The sequence below is a fragment of the Tiliqua scincoides genome, chromosome 8 (genome assembly GCF_035046505.1).
Source record: "Tiliqua scincoides isolate rTilSci1 chromosome 8, rTilSci1.hap2, whole genome shotgun sequence".
Classification (NCBI taxonomy): Eukaryota; Metazoa; Chordata; class Lepidosauria; order Squamata; family Scincidae; genus Tiliqua; species Tiliqua scincoides.
In genome coordinates this window covers 20,000,734-20,022,596 of record NC_089828.1, presented here as the reverse complement: position 1 = coordinate 20,022,596, position 21,863 = coordinate 20,000,734, and the positions used below count along the sequence as shown (strand labels likewise).

The window sequence follows — 21,863 nt, the reverse complement described above, 5'->3', positions numbered from 1 at the left end:
CCTAACTGGAATTTAAAAAAAAAAAAAAGGTCAAAAAAGAGCCTGCCTGGGACTGAACTTTGAGTTTTGCAGTCTCAACTGGCCCCCCTTTTGGTAACTAGCAACCAACCTTTATATTTTGCAGCCATGGAGCACCTTGAACCACCAAGAGAAGCCCATTGCTTGCAATGAATAAAGCTTGAAAACCACAATTTTAAGTCTGCTGAGATTGTTCTTGAACCCTGATTCGCCGTGCAGCAGTGCCAGCCACATGCCAGAGCTGGCCCAGCGTGAGCCTGCGCTGGACCAGTGCCGCTGGGAGGCAGTCACCCAGACCACTGGTTAGTGGTGAGGTGAATGGGGGTATGGGGGGAGGCAGGGAGGAGGTGTTCTGGAGTGGGGGGGGGGAGGTGGGAGAGGGCGGGAGGGAAGCATGGCATGGGAGGGAGTGGGGCAGGAGGAGTGTGGGACTGAGTACAGTGGAGCTCAGCTGCACTGGATCCTGAGCCCCATGTCAGGCTGTGCAGCTTGACATGGGACTCTGATTCTGTGCTGGCTCAAGAGCCGCTGCAGAATCAAGTAGCCCCATTGCAGGGCTACTTCCCTTACCAGTGGGAAGGGGATGAAAGTCTCCTTCCCTGAGGAGCTGCTGCTGCCCAGTTGCATGTTGGATGTCATGGTAGCCATTTTGGTGGCATGGCAGCCCCACACTCTGGGTAGCTCAGGATTGGGCTGTCAATCAGTTAGGCTGCTATCATGGTTGCCTTCCATACAAAAAGGAAGGGCAGCTGGCTTCTAATGAAAAACAGGCAGAGAGCCTGCATCAGCAAGCTCTGGGGAGGCACCAGGCAGGACTGCCTCAGTCATGTGTGGATGCAATCATGGCTACCTTCCAATGAAAAAAAAGGCAAGGTGTCTGTGTCAGCGACTGCTGGAGAGGTAGCAGGCAGAGTTCATATACAGCATCATTCCATATACAGAAAATAGAAAGGATAGCAGCAGGGAGCCTGAGAAGGCAAGCCAGCCGCTATATAGTGCACTGGAGAGGCAGCTATTGAGCTGCCACAGGGAGGGGGCATGTTTTCTATCCTCATTTTCCCCCAGCTCAAGGGGGGGGGGAAGAGAGATCCTTGGCAGGGGCTAGAGCTAAAAATCTTGTAAAAGTAAACCTCCTGCCCCAGAAGAGGGCTGAATAACCTTTTTGCTTTCTGTTAGAGTTTTTCATTTTGTTCCCCCCCCCCCAGCAGTTTTGCTTTTTAAAATCCTTTTTTATTTGGCCTGTATTTTTATGTTTTATATCTTTTTAAAAATTGTATATTATTGGTTGCAAGCTGCCTTGAGCATCTTAGTTTTTAAGAAGGTCGAATGTAGATCTTTTAAACAAACAAACAAACAAAATAAGACCTGTAGTATGAGACATGGAGCAGCAAATTGGGAACCAGTGAATGTTTTCTGTTGTTTTTGCAATGGAAATATAATGTAGATAAGGCACTGTGTTCTTTATGAATCAGGTTCTGTCGAATAGGACTCTGGGAATTTGATAATGAAGACTTCCTCACCTGGCAAAATGTTTTGTGTAATTCAGAACTTTGCCTGTGCCTTCCCCAGAAACTGTTGCACAAATACACGCATGCAGCTCTTTGGGAGTTTTTTGCAAAGTGCTCCACAGGTAGTATTGTGAAACCACCTTTCCAAACCCAAAATGAGACACTCATTCCATGTTATCTTACCATATGCTCCCCGCTTCCTCTTTTTTCCCCTCCCCCTGCATGATCTTAATGTGGATTTATTTTCCCCTGCATATGGGTTCTTTAGACCATGGACACTTTTGGGTTTTTTTGTTGTTGTTGCTGTTGTTTTGTAAAAAAAAAAAGCATCTGTACATTATTTTTCTTACAGAAAGGGGGACAAGTTTAAAATCTGCTCTGGTCTGTTCAACAACAGGTGGAAGTTTGTGATACGGAAGTTTGGTGGCAACATCATTTCAGGGTCACCGAGCTCTACACGTCCCCAGCCTTGGACCTCACTACACGTCACTGTGCCTCTGCAGCTGTGCCTCCCCAGCCTTGGACCTCACTACACATCACTGGGATACAGTGGGTGCCCCATTGGCACCACTACACTGCCGCATAGGGAGTTAGGATGGTAAGTAAATGTGCATACTTCCTATACATTATGTCTCCTACATATGTATTGGTTCAGTTTCAGCAGTCTCTACAGGTATTAAAATGTACATAGTTCAAAAGAGCCAACTCTTCTCAGCCCAGCACTATCACACCTGTGTAGAAGCATCACAAAGGGTGTACTATGCCTGTGAGAATGCACCTAGTCAATTCTCCATAAGTCAGGGAACCAGTATATTCAGTGTATTCAAAAGCCTGTCTGTAGTTTTTTGTTTTTTTTTCCATTTTACCATCTGATGATCCGCCATGGCCTTCCCTGGTCTAACATTAGCTGTCCCCTCTAATGGCATCTCTTTTCCATACTTTAGAAGATGACGGCATTAGGTGTTGGTGATAATACCTGAAGAATGATTGCAGATAGAGATGAATGTACTAGGCAAGGCACAAGTTATTTAGAAAGATTTATTGTAGATAGCAAGAGTGAGATTGGTAATATTCATTTTTTTAAGCAAGAGCAGCAGTTATGGAAGAATAGTTTTCCAAGTATTGCTAAGTATCCCTGGAAATTTATCCTCAAAGACGACCCTTGGCGTTCTTCTCAAAGCTGTTGGATGCAGTAGCTGGGGGGTGGCCCCAATGCCTGAAGGCAGTTGCACTCGAAACTCTGATGATAAAAGAAGCTCTCAAGCTGCTACCAGGACCAAGCGTGACAGTAATATCACCCCATGCCTTGCTAAAGACATGAAAGGACTGTACCACCTGTCAAACAATCACATATAGCAGGTGCAGATTTTGTTGGTGGAGAATGAAGAGATACAACTTAAAAACAGGGGTTCACCTGAATCCTGCCACTCTCCTGCCTGAAACAAAGGAACCAACTGAACATGATTGTTTAGAGGCTATAGACTTTCAAGAAAATCTGGGAGAGGGTTTACTTTACACCAAGAGCCAATCCCAAACCCTGATGAAATTCTGTACCGTAATGGCTCGAGTTTTGTCAAAGAAAGTGTAACAAAGGATATACTGTAGTGGATCTACATGGGCAGAGTTAGAAGAGGGGGGAGACTCCCTTCTTTGTCAGTGCAAGCTGTGAAGGTCATGGCAAAGACTAAAGTCCCGAAGGAAGCAAAAAGGAAACTTGTTAACATTTTTTTTTGAACAGCAAATATATGTATGGGGACTCTTAAAGAGACATCTGACCAAGATCACCCAAGAGACTTCATTAAAGTGGCCATGTAGTATTTACATGCACAGGCACTGAGGTAAGATATCTTAGCATATTTGGCATCAAGGACAGTTAGGCACACTGTTACCAAAAAGGCGGTTTTGTTTAGGGGAATTATTTATATTAGCCTTCTGGAAACTTTTGGGACCATAGGCTGGATACAAGACAGCGTAGAGCAAAGAAATCTCTTGTTTAGCTTAATGAGACTGGGAGAAAGGTAACTTTCAATCAAAGGATTATATTTTTATTGCAAAAATACACAAAGGTAAAACATAATACACATAGAGAATCGATAAGTATAGATTTCTAGTACTGGTCTGGTGTACCTAACTAGTGGTGGATGCGTGTGCTATGTATTTTGGGGTGCATCCGAAAAAGAATCAGAAATGGACAGAAAGTAGGGAGGTATTATAGGGGTTCCTTAATCTGCTAAACCCAGTTGCTGACTAAAGATGGGGGAGCAGGGAGGAATAGGTAGGGAAGAAGGGGGGGAGTTTAGAAGCAACGATATATTTACCTGTCCGGGGGGGGGGGAAGAGTTGGAGGAAGAGTCTGGCCACTCCGGCCGGTGGGCAGTCAGAGAGAGACCGCATGTGCTCTGAGTTCTCTCTTATAAGATTTGTCTTGGACTTGGAAGTTGATCTAAACTGACCGGAAGTATCCCAGAGCTGTGGGCATGCTCAGTAACACACAATGGTACACGTGGAGTATGTAAAGAAAAGGTGGAAGAGTCCAGAACTCAGTTATCAGCAAAACTTGGCTCTGGGGGAGGGGGAGTAGCTTACTTCCTGTTGCTACAGGATTTGAGGCTGGAGGTGGCTTAATGGCTGTAATTTAGTTAACAATAGGTGGTAGACTTTGCTGCCAAAGTCCTCCTCCTTTAAGGTGTTTGCATATTCAGTGATTGACTTAAGCAATAAAGACATTTCCAGTGTCTCTGGAGAAAATGAGTCTTCCCAGACTGACAATCAACATGAGAGATGAGTGAGCTTAAGATTTGACTCCCTTTGTGGCCTGAAAGAGAAGTTTTAGGCCTGCATTTTAGTCCAAAATACATAACTAGATATAAAAACACAACTTGGAAGGGAAAAAGGGGATTTTCACGTAACACACCTGCGCAGTTGGGCACACTCAACTGCCCTTGAAAATATGTTGGGGCATTGAACTCTGTGCCTGTGAGTAGCAGAATGCTATGAAGGAGAATCTTATCTAGGAATGTGTTTGCAGTTAAGCTAGAACTAGCTAGTAGGCAGCAAGGTAGCATCCTTTGTGGAAATTTCCCTACTACGTAACCTTATATCATGTGTTTTGAGACTTAATAAAAAGCTGGGTCCGGAGCTGGGAGACTTCACTTCTCCCTTGATTTCATTCTTGCTCCTGCTTCCAGCACTTTCAACCTCTCTGAAACCTGTGTCTGTTGTCTAATTCTTGCTATGGCTTCTCTGCAACATCAAAGCAGCATCTTAAGCTGCTCCCAAGTAGCACCAAAATGCTACATGGCCACATGCTCTTCCAATTTCATTGATCAGGCTAAGAGCTAGCTGGGGGGGGGGGGGGATGGATAAAACTGAGCCCTTTGAATTGGTATGAGACACCTTGGCCCCTGGCAGGGATTATGACTCTGGGACAGTGAGAGGCAAGAAATGTACAACTGATAAAATGTGTGCAGAGTCTCTCCCATGTATTATTTTCACTTTTCAGTTATGTCGCAGACACTCGACCCTCGCCATTGGAGTCCCCCATTCATCCTGTTCTGCCTGGAAACTGGGTCCTGGTGAGAAAGTGATGAGCCTTTTCAAGCCAGGTGGGACAGTCCATACCAGGTGCTGCTGACAACCCACACAGCCATCAAGATTGGAGAGAAGCAGAAGCTGATACATCATTCTCGTGTGAAGGTGGTTCCACCTTGAGAATTGTACAGTTACCAGGGGGAGAGACCAAGGCAATCAGGATGGACTCAAGTTGTCCTTTAAAAGAAACCTTTGGGTGGAGATAAGTGGGAATCAATGTGAGGGTGTTGGAGTGATTGAAATATAATACTAGTATTTACAGTGAGGTGATTGCATAGAACCCATCAACGGTTTAGACATTTAGTGGGTCAAAAGGTTCAAAGATACCTATACCCAGGGCTTTTTTTGTAATAGAACGCACCTGCCCCCACCTTTTTTCCCTGCCTGCACCACCCCACCCCCTTTTTCCCTCCTCCCTGCCTCCACCTTTTTTCCCTGCCTGCACCACCCCACCCTGCACTGCTGGCTAGGGAGGGATTCAAACCTCCAACCTTGTGTTCCACAGCCCAGCACTCTCTCCATTGGGCTATAGGAAAGCCTATTGCCAAAGTGTTCAGAACTAATATATAAGGTCTTGAGCCCAACTGGTGGCCATCAGTGCCTCAAGTATTAGTTCCAAACACTTTGAGCCAGGTAGGACTTAACCCACAGTTAAGCTCCTGGAGTGAGCCCCCTGCTGGAGGCTGTGGGTTAAGTCCTACCTGGGATTTAAAAAAAAAAAAAAAGGTCAAAAAAGAACCTGCCTGGGACTGAACTTTGAGGAGTTTTGCAGCCTCAACTGGCTGCCCTTTTAGCAACTGGCAACCAATCTTTATATTTTGCAGCCATGGAGCACCTCCCCACCAAAAAAGAAAATTTATTCCTCATAGGGATTTGAACCACTAGCCTCTGGCTCCACAGACCAACACTTTAACAATTGAGCCACCAGTGCTCTTAGGCTCAAAGTGTTTGGAACTAATACTTGAGGCACTGATGGCCACCAGCTGGGCTCAAGACCTTATATATTAGTTTTGAACACTTTAACTATAGGCTTTCCTATAGCCCAATGGAGCACCTCCCCACCTAAAAAAATGGGGTGTTTCACTCCAGCTGTGGCAGGAGTGCTTTTGCTATCAGGGAGCTCACACGGGATGGACGTGTGTGTGTGTAGTTATTTACTACATCTAGTTGTATCTTATTACTTATTTCTCCAATAAATGGTTTAAAAATAAATAAGTTGTTAGTTCCTGCACCTTTTTTTTTTTTTACAAAAAAAGCACTGCCTATACCTGATCCCAAAGCCCCACTAGTAAGATTCTTATGCACCAAGACAAATCCCTCCTTTGCCTGGGTCCTGCATCATCCAAAGTATTGTGCCCATTATACTGACTGTCCACCACCCAAGCTGAAGGGTACATAAACTGGGCAAATGTAAACGTGGTGCCAATTGGCCAGAGCAACTCCTTGCTTTTTCTAGTACAACACTGACCACCTCCCAGACCACTTTCTTTCTCAGGTAATCTGTGAAGTTTACCTGTATTAGTCTGTGAACTGCACAAAATGATTAAGGAAGGAGTTTGAGCTTCCCTGACAAGGTGAGAGATTGTGGCTGTGTTTGCTCCTAACGGTGATTAATAACCTTAACAAGGGTTGTAGGTTTCCATCCCATTCTATCTCCTAAACTGGAGTCCTACAGGTCATTGTTAACAAACTGGCACATTGGGGGGCAAATGTGAACAGTTGTTGGCTATGCACTCATAGACAGTGATCCCACCATGAGCCAGAAGCATATGTTCAATATTCTGGTCTACAATGGATAAAGGGATGGTGAAAATTTCTTACAAAAGGTAGTCCAAAGAACCAACACTTTTTCAGTTTTTGCCAGTTACAAAGAAAGGTATTGTAGTGTCCCCTCTGATACCAGCATCCATCTCAGTAAGAATATAAAAATCATATTACTCACTTTGCTTTCCTTCAACAAAGGGAAACCCTCAGCTTACAGTTCCAGTAGGCAGAGATGCCAGGACAATACTGTGACCTTCTCCAACCCACACCCCCTTCCTGCCTCAGGTGTTCCTTATATCTCTGAGGGCCCTATTGCCTTCCAGTGGCTGCAGCTGTGCAGCACACGCTGCTGGATGCCCAGGCCTTAAAGGGGCCACTGCTGACACCACATCTACCTTCTTGCCAGATCTTCCAGGATTCCAATAAAGTAAGTCCCATTCTAGTCAATGGTGCTAACTCCCAGGAAAGCATGGAGAAGATTGTAGCCTAAATCTCATGCCCTTGCATCCAGACACAGCGCAGGGCAAAGGTGACCCATTCGCGTTAAAACAAAATCGCGTTGAGACAAATCAACCGCGTTGAGACAAATTTATTAATAAATTTTATTAAAATAAAATAATATAAGCATTGGCAGCATGATGTTCTATCTGCAGGACAGTGATTTAAGATAAACAGCTGAGTTATTTAATCTGTGCTTCCGGCCAGCCCTGCGGAGGCGTGGCTAGCATCTTGAGGCATCTGGAGGAGAGAAGTGGCCATATCTGCTTTCCTCAGCTGCACATGCTTGTCTCCTAAATTGCTGCTTTTCTTCGGCTGTGAATGAGGTGGGTGGGGCAGCGTGAGATGTGGAGGGTGCATGCTTTCCCCATCAGAAAAAGGGTCTCCCCAGTCCCCAAGCAGCAGCCATTAATTTTAAAAATATATATGAAAGGCAAAAACCCCACCATGATTTCTCCAAACAGAAATGTTTCTCCCTGCCCCGCCACAGCAATACCTTGTAATAATTAGCATGTTCCACAGTAGAAGAAATAGCATCCTCCCCACCCCACCAGTACAAGTAGAAATCTCTCCCTATCTTCCTTGTAGCTTGTCTTGACCAGCCCTGCTCTCCATGTGCTCTGGATGGGGGGAGGGTGACTAGAGATCCTAACTTCCAAGGAGTTATGTTTTACTCTACATCCGCGAGCTCTCTCTCTCCCTCTCCCCCATCCCTGCCAGAAGCACCACGCCCTCTTTTGTCCTGTGCATGAAAAAAAGTTGCCAAAAGGACTTCAAATCATCCCTAAGTGACGCCAGACTAGACAAAAAGAGGACAGGTTTGGAAAAAATTCTAAGGGGGGGGCAAACTGCTGGCTGGGGGCGGTGAAACCCCCCTGGTCCCACCTAGATTGCGTTGGTGGCTGCAATTCTACTCGCACTTTCCTGGGAGTAAGCCCCATTGACTCAAATGGGACTTACTTCTGAGTAGACCTACATAGGCTGGGTCTGTCAGCTTAACCAACAATTAACCCCTGCTAATTGGGTAAGAGGCACTCTTTCAAGTGGGTGTTCCTCTTTTTAGCAGGGGGAGAGTAACTGGCCCACCTCACCCTAGCACTGTCTGTTCTGGTGGCTGTCTGCTGGTGTTCTTTTTGCATCTTTTTAGATTGTGAGCCCTTTTGGGACAGGGAGCCATTATTTATTTGATTTTTCTCTGTAAACCGCTTTGTGAACTTTTAGTTGAAAAGCGGTATATAAATACTGTTAATAATTAATAATCTTCACCATTCTCTTTTCCCTCCCCCTTCAAAAAAAAAAGCCACTCTTGATGGCTTTGTCTCCAAAAATTGATTAAAAAATAAAAATACCCATTCCCTTTCAGCCACCCCCCTTTTTCCTCTTGCCTCCTTTTGGGGGGGGGGTACTGACTGGTTTCCGTGGCTCCCCGGGGAGCCACAGCTCACAGCTTGGGAACCACTGGCAATGGCTATGCTTGTGACTGCTGATTTAATAACTTGTGGTTTTATTTTTTGCTATATTTATATGCATGGATTGCTGTGCAGTTTTGGGCTGTACACTAGTTTGGGTGTTGTATAAGCAAAAGGCAGCTTACTATTTTTAATAAATAAACCTGCTTCATAACATTGTTCGAAGGATTAGAAGGGGGAGGGGCAGGATGAGGAGAGATCCATGTATGCCTCTCTGAGCTCCTTAGAGAAAAGATGGGATTAAAAATGGAATAAAGTAAGAATTGTCAAAGGGGTTAAAGGCCCAATCAGAGTGAGCATGATCCACTCCTAACTGGTAATGAACAGGCAAAGCATGATAAACAGCATAACAATGACTTCCTCTGGTGAGCTAGGGGTTCCAGCTTCTGTTCACTCCAAGTCTGATAACGTCAAATCTGTATATGAATTCCAAGTAGCAGCTTCATACTGGAGTCTCCCTTTGTAATGTCACAAAGCCCCTACTGGCAGAACTTCATAGAGTTCTGTACGTGGGGCCAGGGGCATTTAGGGGGATGAAAGATCACAAAGGGCCTTTCTCTAATGAAAGGTTACAGATTCTCCAAAAATAAGTCTATTTACTTTCCTGTTCTTCTCAGATTTCCTCCTCCCACCCACTCCGGCAAAGTGGTTCAGGAAAAGAAGTTGAACAGGCAGACATGTGGGACATGATCCAATCAGTGAAGAAGGCCAATTCTATGCTTGGGATCATTAGGAAAGGTATTGAGAACAAAACGGTTAATATTATAATGCCGTTGTACAAATCTATGGTAAGGCCACACCTGGAGTATTCTGTCCAGTTCTGGTCGCCGCATCTCAAAAAGGACATAGTGGAAAAGGAAAAGGTGCAAAAGAGAGCGACTAAGATGATTACGGGGCTGGCGCACCTTCCTTACGAGGAAAGGCTACGGCATTTGGGCCTCTTCAGCCTAGAAAAGAGACGCCTGAGGGGGGACATGATTGAGACATACAAAATTATGCAGGGGATGGACAGAGTGGATAGGGAGATGTTCTTTACACTCTCACATAACACCAGAACCGGGGACATCCACTAAAATTGAGTGTTGGGAGAGTTAGAACAGACAAGAGAAAATATTTCTTTACTCAGCGTGTGGTTGGTCTGTGGAACTCCTTGCCACAGGATGTGGTGACGGCATCTGGCCTGGACGCCTTTAAAAGGGGATTGGACAAGCTTCTGGAGGAAAAATCCATTGCGGGTTACAAGCCATGATGTGTATGTGCAACCTCCTGATTTTAGAAATGGGCTATGTCAGAATGCCAGATGCAAGGGAGGGCACCAGGATGAGGTCTCTTGTTATCTGGTGTGCTCCCTGGGGCATTTGGTGGGCCGCTGTGAGATACAGAAAGCTGGACTAGATGGGCCTATGGGCTGATCCAGTGGGGCTGTTCTTATGTTTTATTTTTATTATCCATTTTTAGACCACTTTTCCAAGAGATCTAAGTGATTTACAAGAAAAATTAAAACTAGAATAAACTACCATAACATATATTAAAACATCCATAATAACTAAAATAGTATTAAAACCAGTAGAAACAGCACAAATTGAAGCAGCCTCAAAATCAGGAGATTCTTGCCAAATAAAAAAGCTTTTAGCTTCTTCCTAGAAGCCACACATGTGACACCTGTACAGATCTCTCTGGGAAAGAACCTTAACACCTCCTCCCTGCCTCTTCTCCATGCCCCCCCAGACCTCTGTGTCGACCCACACAAACTTACCCTGCTGGGCCTAGATCCAGCATGGGAAGGCCAGTGCCACTCCTTGTGCTGGGTTCCCCGACTCTAAAGATGGCACAAATGTGCCCTACAGCATGTTTGCTACACCCCTGGGTCACTTGTGCTGGCTTAATCTGGAGGTTAGGATTATGCTGTGCATCAATTAAAGTTTCTTTTTTGTTATAAAAGTAAATGTGTATATTTACATATAAGTGAAACATTAGCTTTTTTTTAAAGCCTATTTTACTATTTTTTGATGGTGTGTGCCTATGTTGCAGGTGAGGCCATCTTACAAGAGGCATTCCCTCCTATGTGTCCTATGTGCCTACGTAAGGCAGTGTCCCCATTTTGATAAGTACTTAAAGTGTCCAAAGAGATGCGGTTTGTTTTCAGAAAGAAACAGGAAAAAGAACTGCTTATCTGATTGTGTGGTTTTTACTCAGTCCTCCTACTCCTAGGTTTTACAACTTATCATTTCTGCTCTTTGGTTTGAAAAGTGATAACAATCCCTTGACAAAGAAAAATGGCTTGCATGTGGTTGGGGACTGTGTGTAGGAGAAAGGCATTCTCTCTCTCACTCTAGTAAAACCTGACTGTAATCAGTTAATGTAATCTTGTTGTTAACAATGTACCTCCTTGCACAGGGAAAAAATGCCTTGTGGATCGTTTTCTGTGTAGGTATAGTTACCAGAGTAGCATCCAAGGAAAACAAAACCAGAGAAAATAATAGAGTCACCAACTTCTAAGAACTACAAAGTTTTATCACTGTATTTTACAGCTTCTCCTTGCTAGCTGTTGCATCAGGCTGAGCACAACCGAAAGGGGATAATACCAGCAGTTGCAGCAATAATAATCTTGGAGTGGACTTGGCATCAGTAGCAATATCGACTGGGTAGAGATCAAAAGATCAGTAGTCAATCATCCACCAAGCAAACCACCCACCCATGTGCAGGACATATGGACTGTAGCACACAAGAGCTTATTCTGAAACAGATATGTCAGTCTTTAAGGTGCATAAGAATTTTATTGTTTTTGCTGCAATGGATTAACATAGCTACCTGTCAGGCAGTGGCATACAAAGAAGGTTGCGGGGGGGGGGGCAGCCCTGGGTGCCAAACTACGGGGAGCGTATCTGAGAGGCTGCATCAAGATGGCAGCAGGGTTGAGCCTGGCTGCGGGTAGCCACAAGAGAATTGGTCTGATTTTATTTACAAAGTCATATATAAATATACATATAACAGAGTTTGCGTGTGCTTGTGCATGTATGTGTGTCTGTATTTTATTTTATTTCAAAATGGTCATCCTCTGCACTTTAACCATTCCTTTCATGTCATGACTGTTACTGTTTGGTCCTGGATGGATGCCAAAAATTTATGGGCCCCAGGTGCCAAAAGACTGCCCCCGAAGTCCTCTGAATCTGTGCAGGTCCCTTCCCTGGCTACTCTCATAGCAGATGGAGTCAAGATCAAGCTGCCCTGTCACCCCAACTCAAGGTCCAGAGTGGGTGAGGAATTCCTTACCCACTCCTTACAACATTCCTTACAACATTCCCCGTGTGAATTGGCACTAAATCTGCACATGAAGAGTGGGAGAAGTTCCTTGCTGAGTTGCCCTCCATTGAATAAATATATATATCCTTCATATATATATATGAAGGAGATTAAAACAAGTAGTTAGCCAAGCTGACAGGGGAGGGGGGATTGTTTCCTTATAGCAAATATGTATTTGCTATTTAAAAGACTTCTCCTCTCCATTTCAATTTGCAAGTTGGTTCACAACATGATTTTAAAAAACACTGCCAATACACATAAAAATGATTAAAACAAACAGCAATAGAAAGACCGTGGCAGCCAAAATGCAAACCAGTCATACAAAATAGAGTCAAGGGGTCTTAAACCCTATTAACATTTGCATAAATAAGTGTTTTAAACCTGTGACTGACACCATCAAGGAGGGTGCAAAACAAATTGTTGGTAGGAGGACATTCCATAGCCTAGGCACCATGAGGAGCCCTCCTGGCATTTGGGTTGCTGCACCAGATGCTGCCCTCTCTTACTGAAGGCTAGCTGCACTCCTCTTGCTGCTCCCTAGATTCAAAAAGGAAGAGGAAGAATGGTGTGGAAAAGAGGAGAGTGGTGGGCTAGAGCAGGGGTGCCCAAACCCTAGCCCTGGGGCCATTTGTGGCCCTCACGGATTCCCAATCCAGCCCTCAGGGAGCCCCCAGTCTCCAATGAGCCTCTGGCCCTCTGGAGCCTTGCTGGAGCCCGCACTGGCCTGATGCAACTGCTCTCAGCTCTCAGTCAACGGTTTGACCTCTCGCTTGAGCAGGATGAGGACTCCCTCCACTGCTTGCTGTTTCACATCTGTGATGCAGCAGCAGCAGCAAAGGAAAGGCTGGCCTTGCTTTATTGCAAGACCTTCATTCAATCATATAAGTGCCATCTCTAATATATTCATTTGTTTAAATTTATTCAAATTTGAAATATAAATTAATTCTTTATTTTCCCGGCCCTGGACACAGTGGCAGAGAGATGATGTGGCCCTCCTGCCAAAAAATTTGAACACCCCTGGGCTAGAGCATCATACACTGTGGTCCATTACTGTCCTCCACACTTCCCCTTCTGCTCCCTTCTCCACTTCCTTTTTGAATCTAAGGAATGGGAGGAAAGAGGAGCAGCAGCAGCTGAGGAAGAGGTGAGTGAGTGAAGGGAGAGAAGCACTGTCGCTTGTAGCTGAGCCGGCTACATGGATGCCTAGTCCTGGAAGGTTTGGGCACCCAAAGGCCTTCAGTAGAGAAGGAGGACCATTCCAGACTCCCAAGCACTAGAATAAAAACACATCCTTCATACATTTCTTTTTATTAATGTTATTTGTTTCCACAACTGACCTAGGGAGATTTCTTTTCCAAGTTTTTTTGTTTTGTTTTTACAGTTAGGCACCTGCTTCTGATCTAGAACCTCAATATATACCACTATACAAAGAGTGAACCACTATATAAAGAGTAGTGGTTGCTTGTGATTTTGCCGGAACCCCTAAGCGCTGCCGTTTAGGGCAGTTCAGATTATGTCCTGCAGACAGACTCGCAGCACAATCCGATGCATATTTACTCAGAAGTAAATCTCAGTAAGTTCAGTTGAATATATTCCCAGGTGTGCGTGTATAGGGTTGTAGCCATGAGTCCCCGCTACTGCAGCTTTGCCTTAAAGCGCTTTTGTCATGGCATGTGCAATGATTTTTTGAACAGAACCGCAAGCACCTTGAAGGCAAGAATTCTTTTTATGTCAAGGTTAGAGTGAAATGAAGCACTGTAAGATGAACACTTTTCCTAAGGGGATAGAAGTGTTTACCTTGTTGGTCTACCCCCCTCATCCCTCTTCTTACAGTGCTTTCTTCCACTAGCTTAGCACAAGGTCTCATTGGATCATGAAATCCAACTCTTATGGATGGCTTTTTTGGACAAAAATAGAGTGCAGCTGTTATTGGTTGTGGGAGATCCTTACATATTTTTTTCCTCCCAATACTTTCTCAGGTGTTTTTTTTTTTTTTGTGGTGGTGGTTTTAGCACAAGGCCTATCATAAGAACTGGCTCTCCACATGGGCAATCCTATACTCAAATTGAGACTGCAATCCTAGGAACACTTTCCTGGGAGCAGTAGCATAGCTAGAGGGGATGCAAAGCATTAGGTTTTGAAGGGAGCCTCACCACATCCTGCAACCGGCCCCTCCCCCTCCACTTCACAGCCATTCTGGACCTCTAGAGCAAAACAGAGGTGTATGCTCTGTTTTGCTCTCATGGCCTGAAATGGCTCCGAAGGAGAGGGGCCACTTGCATGGTGCAGTGAGGCTTCCTGCAAAGCTTAGTGCTTTGCACCCCCTCTAGCTACGCTACTGCTTGGGAGTAAGACTCATTGAACACAATGAGACATCTGAGAAACCACACATAGGATTGTGCTATAAGCCCCCAACTTAGCTAAACTTGCTTAACCATAGAATGTGTCATATGTTAGTCTAGCTCACAGTGGGGGGAGCAAAAAGGAGCTATAAAAACCCCAGGGAGGTGCAACTCTGTCAACCCCCTCCCCAGTGGTCAACCACTGGCAACCGCTTCCTTCAGCCATATAAACGAAAAGGACCTGCATATTGAATGGAAGGAAGGAGAACTCCTGTGTATGGGACATCTTGCACCAAAACATGAACTCTTGACTAGAATGGATTTGGAAGGGCTACAAACAGGCAGACTAGGAGAACATGAGCCAGTCAGAAAGAGCACTGCTTGGACCAATCATTGGCTTGCATGTGACAGGTTGTGCTTCGCCATCTAGACACACACACACACACACCCCACGCTCATTTGCGTCATTGCTGACCCTGCTACTTATCAATGAGTGTAGCCATTATCATGCTCCCCTCCTCAACTGACTGCCTCATTCAACACGGCCACTATGAATAGGCTGGTTGTGAGCGGTGAGAATCCTGTCCCCTCCCCATGTATGCTGGAGCCTCTGAAGTCAGAGAGTGGGAACAACGCAGGCCCTGAACTTAATAGTAGAGTACTTCTTCCTCTGCACCCTGAGGTCAATTGAAGTGAGAAATAACTAGGACAGGGAGTAGGGATCCCTAATACTAGCATCTATAACAGGGGTGTCAAACTCATTTCATACAGAGGGCCGAAGTTAGCATTAAGGGCTTCTGCTGAGGACCGGAAGTAATGTCATTAAGCAGAAAGTGACATCATTAAGCAGCTAATGGCCAGAAATCAGACCTTGTTCTCATACAGAAACTTATTAACTGCAAATGACAGAAGAGAAAATACACAAATCTTGATCACATTTCAAGATTTGGGAAAGCCCAATTTTCATGTTGGTTGCCATTTCAGTGGTAACACCTCAGCAGCTGAGAGCCTGAGGGCCAAATAAAAAGCTTCTGGGGGCCACATCCAGCCCCCAGGCCTTATGTTTGACACCCCTGATCTATAAGAATGTAGTCAAAGTCTTTATTGGGCAGCATCAGGGAGGAGAATTCTGAAAAGTCAAGTGTTAGGGTCAAAGTTCTTTTCCCATATACATTCTGAGGACAGCAGGCAGTATGTGCAAAGTGCTTTCTTGGTGTGCAAAATGCCCTTTCCCATAGTTCCCATCACCTACATTCTCTTTTGCTTGAATTGTGGGTGCACAATGTGAGGACAGAGAGGTGTAGCCCCATACCGTGCACCCTATCACCTGAGTTTTGGTCTCTGTGGCAGGGGTTCAAGTACATGAGGGCGAGAGTGCTGTGAATGGCTGCAGAGTTTGGTCTCTATCCTATGTTCTGTCATGTCGGGGTAGAAGGAGTAGGGGATATTGGGAGTTTTGTGTGGGTTTTCTTTTTTGCTCTCCATTTATTTCTTTTGCCAGCTCCAGTGTTGACCGGTGTTGGGGGAGTATAGGCAACTGCCATCTTTGTTTACCCCTAATACAATGCACTGATCTTCACAGTTGTGTCATGAGAAGTGTTGGGGACAGACATATCTCATTATAGGCAAACAAAAATTATAGGAACCAGCAGTGGCATAGCAAGCGGGGAGCAGGGGACTGTCCCAGGTACCAGGCTGGAAAGGGTGCTGCATGAGGGCCAGTCAAAATGGTGGCAGCAGGTACCCTTCTTTAGTGCCCTTCCTTGGTGACTCTGCCAAGCTTGGAGTGGTCACTTCTACATTCCAGAGCTTCTTTGCCAAACCTAGATGTGATGGCTTGATATCACGTGATGCCACAATGTCACCGCCTTGGACTTTGCAGCCCCTTGCGACACCACTGGGAAGCAGTAGTGCAGTTGCCAAAGAATTTTCCAGGCTACTGCAAAAGTAAGGCACCACAAGCAGTTGGGGGGGGGGGGGAATTACTACATCAGCAGTGGTAACAACAGTAATTTGGAACATGCAGCGACTGTACTGGTGACTGCCATCTTTTTTCATCAGGTCATCAGTGCTTGTTGGCTCTGAGTCCTAGTTGGCGGCACTTGGATGCTGATTTTGGGACCCACTTTTAAAATCCCAATTTATGTTGTGCTAAGTCATAATGCTGCTACTATGAAGAACTTTATCAGTCTCCAGAATTGCTTTTACTAGCCACCTGGAGATTGATACTGATTCCTGGAGACTCCAGATCAACCCTGGAGGGTTGGCAACCCCATTTGATGGACCTATGATCCGGTCAAAGTGGGCTTTTCTTATACAGTATTCTTAAAGACAGACCAGGGACAGACTGCACTTGCTCCCGGTGTGGAAGGGATTGTCACTCCCGGATTGGCCTTTTCAGCCACACTGGACGCTGTGCCAGAACCACCTTTCAGAGCGCGATACCATAGTCTTTCGAGACTGAAGGTTGCCAATACAAAAAAAAAATTCTTAAAAATAAACTATCATGTGATTACATAGAATGGTGAAGTCAAAGAAGGACCGGTCAGAAAAGATTTAATTCCAAAGGGAAAAGAAGAGGATAGATTTGGCTAAGAGGGTAAGCTCATTATTATTTTTCAGCTCTAGAAACCCAGGCATTTAAGGAGAAGAATATGCCGCAGTGAAAACTAGAAGCCATGGTGAGGGCTAAGAAATAAATTCTGTTTTATTCCTGCTTTATCAACACAAATGCAATCCTGGCTCCAATTCTTCACTCCTTGCCTAAATATTTACACTAGTCCAATTTGCTGACTTTGAGTCTGGGCTACCTGCCTGGCTGTGTTTGTTTAGCAGCTAGTTGAATCTGGGAGCCCTGTGCTAATACAAAGAGCAGAGCCTTAGCTAGCAATTCTTGTGCCCTCAGCCAACCTCAACTTTGGCATCCAAGAAACTGTTTTCCAGGTTTTTTAGCAACAGACAGTATGCCAGTTCTGTAAGATGCTGCCTGGAAATCTTACAAGCAACCCAAAGGACACCGCACACACATAAGACTGGGGTCATTCTATTAAGTAAACCAAAACTAATAGATACTAATAGATGACTGCCTCATAGGCAGCTACTAATTGAAACCTAGCTGAAGTTGCACATAGAGCACAATCCTAATGTTGCATTAGACAACATTGCACTGGCCCAGGAGTGTTGCAAATGTGCCATAAAGCATGTTCACGCCCCTTCTAGAGGCCCATGGACACCAGATCCTCGGCTAGAGGGGGTAAGTTTGTGTAGGCTCAGGCAAGCTGGTGCCGGGGGTGGGACAGGATGGTGGGAGGGTGTTCCGAGGATGGGGAGAGAGGTTTCTGGTTGGGGGGGTGGCCCGAGAGGCAGATTGGGCCCGGGAGGGGAGTAGGACTGGCTGCGGCAGTGCAGGCCAAATCCTGATCCCTTTTCCTGGCCTGATTGGCCTTACATGGGCTGCTCTGTTTCGTGCCAGTGATTTTGCTGGCACAGATCCAAGTATCCCCATAGGGATTGCTGGAGTGCTACACGGGGTAAGGGGGAAAATATCCCTTTACCCCAAGTTGCCCTCCTACCAGCACCTGCATTGTGCTGGATACACCACAGGCCATTTGGCCTGCCTGTTCCAGTGCAGGTTAGGATTAGGCTGCCCGGCCCATTCAATATCCAGTACATAACAAGTTCCATTAAAGAGCCCTTTCAGAGCACTAGGCCATATGTAATTTCTCTTTTTTTTTATTTGCTGACTTTAATGGGTCTTTCTCAGAGGAAGTGCACTGGTGGGGGAAAGGATAGAACAAAAGGGTGCCCCAGAGAAACCTTTAGGACTCCCTTTACTATCTCAATTGATGTGTCACAGCATTTTTTTTTTACGACAGGGGCTCCGAGTACAGTGATATCATTTTGCAAACAAAGTGAGTCATCCTGCTGTTTCTAGATAGAGAGATTATTTCCTACACTATGTAACAAAATGTTTCTCTGAAACAATCAGTTGCTGCTAGAGATTCAGCGATGTATGCATTTTTTTCACATTGGTTCAGCTTGCCTGTTTGTAATGCAAAACGGCATGCTCTCCTTTGTGTGTGAGCGGTTTCCATGGCTGCACATGCAAAATGCAAGTGGCTTGAAGGATGGGGAAGAGATCAGGTTTTTCCTCCCCCAGTGCAAACAGTTGATTGTATGTCGAATTCTGGAAGATGCTGGAACAAATTTAATTCAAAATAGTGCCGTGAGAATGTTTAAAAATAAACCTTCAGATATGTTGCCTTAGCCCGTCAGGAAGCTCGGGGCCCAATCCTATCCAACTTGCCAGCACCGGTGTAGCCGCAATGCAGCCCCGATGCAGGGTAATGTTCCCTTACCTTGAGGAGGCCTCTGTGACTGCTGCCCCACCACAGGATGCAGTGCACACCCCATTGGCACGGCTTCACTGGCACTGGAAAATTGGATAGGATTGGGCCTTCAGTCTGTAACTATTTGCAAAATAATGAAAAACATATCTCCAGGATAGGTCTGGCCAAAGGTCTTCTGGCCCCAAATGATGCCCCCCCCACCTCCTACTCCATGGATTGGAAAAGGAAAAGGGGGACAGAGTGAAAGAGGAAGTGTGGAGAAGAAAAGTGTGGTGGGCTAGGGCAGTGGTCTTCAACCTTTTCGTGCCAGGACCCCAATCAATCAATTAAGTGTGAGACTGGGGATCCACCATTGGTTCCATCCCCCTCTGGGGACTTTATCTGTCCACTCTCTGGAGATGTTGGTTCACTTTGAGGTAGTTCAAAGTGCCTTAGAAATTAACTTAACAACTCTAGCAGCAACTATTACCCTGCACATACCTGATCTCGGAAGCTAAGCAGGGTCAGGCCTGGTTAGTACTTGGATGGGAGACCGCTTGGGAATACCAGGTGCTGTAGGCTTATACCATAGTCTTTCAAGACTGAAGGTTGCCAACCATTTATCTGGTATGAATGGGTTTTATGGAGTGGGTGCACTGTGTCTCTGTTACACTGTCTTCACAACAGAAGACTAACCTTAAAGACTAACCAATATATATCAGCATAACCCTTTCTAGACAACAGACTGCTTCATAAAATGCATCTGATGGTGGACTGTAGTCCACAAAGCTGATGCTGGAATAAAATGGCTAGTCTGTAAGGTGCATAAGACTCTTTGTTGTTTTTGCCACAAAAGACTATCCCTTTGGAAATGGAGGTCTAAGGCAGGGGTGTCAAACATAAGGCCCGGGAGCCAGATGCGGCCCCCAGAAGCTTTTTATTTGGCCCTCAGGCTCTCAGCTGCTGAGGTGTTACAGCTGAAATGGCAGCACACATGAAAATTGGGCTTTCCCAAATCTTGAAATATGATCAAGATTTGCATACTTTCTTTTCTGTCATTAGCAGTTAATAAGTTTCTATATGAGAACAAGATCTGATTTCTGGCCATTAGCTGCTTAATGATGTCACTTTCTGCTTAATGACATCACTTCCGGTCCTCAGCAGAAGCCCTTAATGCTAACTTTGGCCCTCTGTATGAAACGAGTCTGACACCCCTAGTCTAAGACCTTCATTTACATGTTTTGTTGGTCCTTTTTGGTCCTTGGTCCACTCTGAGGTGCTGTTTAGATTTGGGACACCAACCATACCTCTCACCTCCAAAATGAGAGACAAAAATTTTCTGGGTAAGGGATAGTCAGGGACAATATGGGATGCCAACATCTTCCAGCATGGGATACCAACTTGGATTTGATTCAAAATAGTGCATGTGAGAATGTTTAAAAATGAGCTTTCAGATACGTCAGGAAACCAACTATAAGTATTTATGAAATAATGAAAAACAGCCACTCCTTCAAATGGAGGTGGTGATGATAAGTGAATTTCTACTGGAGAAACTTTCTCTAAAAAGATAATTCTATAGTACGGGTCACCTCAGAATATGCCCTACTTTGAATCCTAAATGATGTCTGTTCATTAGGTCAACTGAGGCTAGGGTCTAACCCACCATTCTCCTCTACACTTCCTCTCTGTTCCATTGCCCTCTTCCTTTTTAACCCAGGGAGCAGTGGAGGGAAGAGCAGCAGCAGAGATGCCAACAAGCAGATAACCACATGGGGGCATCATTGGGTGCAGCGAGACGGGGTAGCATTTGGCCCACTGCCTCAAGGCATTGGAGGGTTTGGGGCCAGTCTTGGATTCTATAGATGGCCCCCAAACCATTTTGTAGGGAGAGGCACCACTACCTGAACTGGACCAGGAAGGAAATGAGTAGCCAGCTCAGATGCCATTGTACAGGTGGTATATATACCCTCGCCATAGTTACCAGCATAGCTAGATTAACAGGGGGGGAGGGGAGAGGGAGAGCTAAGGATTTTGCAAGGCTGAGAAACAGATAAAATATCAGGTTAATCATATCAGGGATACCCCTGATAACTAGGGACACCTGAGAGCTACAGTGAATATGAATCAAGCCAGCCTAATTGTGTAAATAAGCCCTCAGAGAGGTTATGGTTTCAGCTGCAGGCAGAAAATAGTCTAAGCAATGAAGCGACATGTTGCATAAAGGTTTCAGTTAGGCTTAGGTTAAGTACTTTCACCCATATGCCTAAAAACAGTGAGGCTGCAGGCACTGAAATTATGTAATTTTTGACTAGCTGAGCAAAGTTGGTTCTGATGGGAGAGATCATCCTTGTCATTTTGGAAGAGACCATCCTTGTCATGAATTCTGAAACCACAGAGAAGAAAAATCTGGATGTATGTTACAAAAATGAGATACAGTATTTGGAAGTGGATGTTTTATTTAAAACTGTCAAACTGCATGCCTCTGTATTAGGTCTGAGTCTGTTTCCTCCTGATTCTCCATACCTTGCCCTCCATTCAATGATTTCAGTTACAGTTTTTAAAAATGTAGGTTAATACGTAATTTAGTATAATTTCTGATTATATAGAAATTATAATTATCCATAATTACCCTTCTAACTGGGCAAAAAGGCATTTTTTCAAGAGGTGTTCCTCTTACATTTCTCAAGGGGAGAGAGAGTAAGGGCCCAATCCTATCCAATGCAGCCCCGTGATAAGAGAACAAACATTCCCTTACCTTGAGGAGGTGTCCATGACTTCCTCACTACCACAGGATACAGTGCCCACCTTCCCACCCAGCACAAAACTGATGTGTGAACAAAGGAACCCAGTCCAGACTACTGCACAAATATAGCCCCTGGTGACCACATTTCTCTGCTCATTTTGAGGGATGAGGCCGTTTCATGCATACAAGGGATGAGTGTAAGGTGCTTCCTTCTCCTAAGTGAATAGATAGGTCTGTCAGGGCTGGCCATCCACAAGGCCAGTTGAGATGTTTGCTTCATGTGGTGGGCAGCGGGCATC

At 45.1% G+C, this 21,863-nt stretch overlaps 1 protein-coding gene across 1 annotated transcript in view; it reads left to right on the top strand.

Moving 5' to 3' along the window:
• Positions 1-7,641: 7,641 nt before the first annotated feature.
• Positions 7,642-21,863, top strand: part of NRG4 (neuregulin 4) — a 40,947-nt gene continuing 26,725 nt past the window's right edge. The window contains exons 1-2 of the mRNA XM_066635470.1: positions 7,642-7,705; positions 9,466-9,586. The gene's annotated coding sequence lies outside the window, so the exon portion shown is untranslated. The remainder of the gene's footprint in view (positions 7,706-9,465; positions 9,587-21,863) is intronic.